The sequence below is a fragment of the Aquarana catesbeiana genome, linkage group LG03 (assembly GCF_042186555.1).
Source record: "Aquarana catesbeiana isolate 2022-GZ linkage group LG03, ASM4218655v1, whole genome shotgun sequence".
In the NCBI taxonomy this organism is placed as follows: domain Eukaryota; kingdom Metazoa; phylum Chordata; class Amphibia; order Anura; family Ranidae; genus Aquarana; species Aquarana catesbeiana.
Genome location: NC_133326.1, coordinates 78,988,204 through 78,991,734, shown reverse-complemented (window position 1 = coordinate 78,991,734; position 3,531 = coordinate 78,988,204). Strand labels below are relative to the sequence as shown.

The 3,531-nt window shown below is 46.8% G+C and overlaps 1 protein-coding gene across 1 annotated transcript in view; it reads left to right on the top strand.

Moving 5' to 3' along the window:
* The first annotated feature begins 3,277 nt into the window (after positions 1-3,277).
* ATOSA (atos homolog A) overlaps positions 3,278-3,531 on the top strand; it is a 112,642-nt gene continuing 112,388 nt past the window's right edge. Inside the window, exon 1 of the mRNA XM_073618743.1 lies at positions 3,278-3,531. This exon is cut by the window's right edge and continues 610 nt beyond it. The gene's annotated coding sequence lies outside the window, so the exon portion shown is untranslated.

The window sequence follows — 3,531 nt, the reverse complement described above, 5'->3', positions numbered from 1 at the left end:
ATTTTGTTTGTTAATTCTGTATGATTGATTCACATATCATTCATCTGCATATAGATACATATGTTTATTTTTCAGCGCTACATTATTTATTATTCACTATATATGAGCATTTAAAAAAAAGAGTTATTAGGCTGCTTTTACACTGATCCACAGGTGCAACTGCACTGAGACATAGACTTCTGTTATATCCTGAAAGGTTTGGTGCGCTTTCTGGAAGTGCACTACGCTGCAAGATATAATAGAAATCTATGGCAAAGCACAGCTAACCCACTGGAAAGCTGCAGGTGCACTGCGCTGATCCTGTGGTGCGGGTGAACTACTGCGCATCAGCGTGAAAGCAGTCATAGGCTTCTTTCAACCAATCAGTCTGATCAGGTCCACCTGTCCGTTTTCTTTCTTGCTTTTTGTGACTGTGATTAAAGGTAGTGGGTATACATCCAACCGGGATTAGTCCCACCGAAAATGATTATCCTGATTGTTGTTTAAAATCTTCCTTATGCTATTCAAAATTTAAAAAAAAACCCTGAAATTCTGAATCAGTTAATTTCAATGTGGCCCGCAACTGGTTACCAAATCACTTATGTGACCCTCACTCTCCAAATGGTTGAGCACCTCTGCATTAAGCCGTATACACACAAGCGGAATGTCCAACAGAAAAAGTGCGACGGAAGCTTTTCATCGTCTATTCCGATCGTGTGTAGGCCTCATCGGACTTCTTTTTTCGAAAATTCTGACGGACCTAGAAATGGGACATGTTCTGAATATTTCCGACGGAACCAATTCCTATCGGAAAAAGTGCTCGTCTGTATGCTGTTCCGACATACCAAAAACGATGCATGCTCTGAAGCAAGTACGAGACGGAAGCTATTGGCTACTGGCTATTGAATTTCCTTTTTTCTAGTCCAGTCGTAAGTGTTGTACGTCACCGCGTTCTGGACGGTCAGACTTTGGGTTGACCGTGTGTAGGCAAGACCGCTTGAATGGAATTTCGTCGGAGAAACCTTCAGAGCTAATTCCGACGGCAAAACCGGTCGTGTGTACGCGGCAAAAGAGTGACCAAAAACTACCTAATCCCACCTAATGCAACATTTGGGTAAAGATCATACTGTTTAGGGCTGTGATAGCATGCACTGCTGACCAATGTAGGTACTAGTTTAAAAATCTCTGTGCATCTTGCACCTAATGTAGTGACCAGTGAGTGTATGTGTTGCACTGGAAAACATTAACCGCTTCAATACCAGGCACTTTACCCCCCTTCCAGCCCAGGTCAATTTTCAGCTTTCAGCGCTGTCACACTGACAATTGCGCGGTCATGCAACACTATACACATATGACATTTTTATCATTTTTTTTCTCACACAAATAGAGCTTTCTTTTTGTGGCATTTAATCACCTCCTGCGGTTTTTATGTTTTGCTAAAGAAAAAAAAAAAACATTTTGAAAAAAAAAGTTTTTCTTAGTTTCTGTCAGAGAATTTTGTAATAGAGGAAGAAATTGGTGGCTGCACACCGGAGTAGCAAAAAGTCCCTTTATTTCTCTTCAATAAAACACGATATAACACCACAGGATGGTAGCAAGTGCATCAGGTAGATGTGTTACAGTTACATTGTTCTTATTCACAATGTATGAATAAGCTCAATGTAACACTACCTGATGCACTTGCTACCATCCTGTGGTGTTATATCGTGTTTTATTGAAGAGAAATAAAGGGACTTTTTGCTACTCCGGTGTGCAGCCACCAATTTCTTCCTCTATATCAGTGGTCATCAACCCTGTCCTCAGGGCCCACTAACAGGCCAGGTTTTAAGTATTACCTTAGGGAGATGCAGACTAGAATACTGCAATCACTGAGCAGCAAATGATACAACCTGTGATGTATTTCAGTTCTCTTGCAAACCTGGCCTGTTAGTGGGTCCTGAGGACGGGGTTGATGACCACTGCTCTATATCATTTGCATGGCAGGCGAGCCAAGGCTTGCACCCGTGGGAGGAGTCCTCTCCCCAGCTCACCTGGAACTGCGTTTTTCTTTCAGAAAATTTTGGAAATAATACATTTTTTCTCCTTCACTGATGAGGTGGCATTAATATGCAGCACTGATAGGCAGCAGAGATAGATGGCACTGATGAGGAGGCACTAATATGCAGCACTGACAGGCACTGATAGGCTGCACTGATGGACACTGATAGGCGGCACGGATAGGCAGCACTGATGGGCGGCACTCATGAGCAGGCACTGATAGGCGGCACGGATAGGCAGCACTGATGGGCAGCACTAATATGCAGCACTAATGGGCACTGATAGGTGGCACTGATATGCAGCACTGATGAGACGGCACTGATGAGGAGGCACTGATATGCAGAATTGATGGGCACTGATAGGCGGCACGGATAGGCAGCACCGATGGGCAGCACTAATATGCAGCACTAATGGGCACTGATAGGTGGCACTGATGAGGAGGCACTGATATGCAGCATTGATGGGCACTGATAGGTGGCATGGATAGGCAGCAATGATGAGCAGACACTGCTGGGCACTATTGGGGCTGCACTGATAATTGGGGCACTGATTATCTGTACAGGTCTCCCCTGTGAGGAGATGCCACTGATGGACTCTCACTGTCAGTGTGAGGTGAGGAGAGATGATAAATGGCATTTCCTTGTTTACATGTGATCAGCTGTGATTGGACACAGCTGATCACATGGGTAAAGAGCCACGTCATTGGCTCTTTACTGAGATGTTGGTCGCGAGCGCGGTGAAACTGGAGCGACGTCACATGACCTCTCCCCAGAACAAGGGAGCATCCCGCCCACTGTTATTTGTCTATACGGCAGGTGTACGTATAGAAAATGCATATTGTGTTTTACAGACTGTAATAGAGGGGAATCTTCCAATGGGGGCACTAGTTCTGGTGACACCCGGGAATTCCCTCACTTCTGTGTACAGACAATAGGACAGGAAGTGAAGGGAAATCTCCCCAATGGGACACAACCTGACAGAGTTATAACTCTCCTTCTCTCTATCCAATATTTAAAAAAAAAAGTGTCTTTATTTCTGCTGAGACTATGACTAGAACAATGTGTGCTATGTAGGAAGGAGTCCTCTCAGCGCCTCAGATCACTGTCTGAGCACAATGTTTACCAACACAGCTCCCCCCACCCCCTTTCTTTAGCTTTCTGCGCATGCGCGCTCCCGAACCAGAACTCCAGCCGCGGGGAATATAGTGAGGGGAGCCCCGGAGGTAGGTGGGTGTCAGCCGGTCTCCGGTGGGGGGGGGGGCTGTGCTTGTCTAGTGACAAGCTCCGGCCCTGGAGAAGCCCGGCCGTCCCCGCCGCGTCTGACGGTCCCGGTTACCAAGGCAACCAAGCGCTCAGCCGAGCCTCCCGGTTGGTAGAGGAAGTGAAGGCGGCGGATTGGCTGTTGTCGGGACACGTGACGGTCCGGAGCTCAGCCTAGACAGTGTTGTGACAGGAGGAGGGCCGAGGAGTCACCGGGGTGACAGCCGAGTCTGGGTCGCCCTAGTCACCGAGCTGC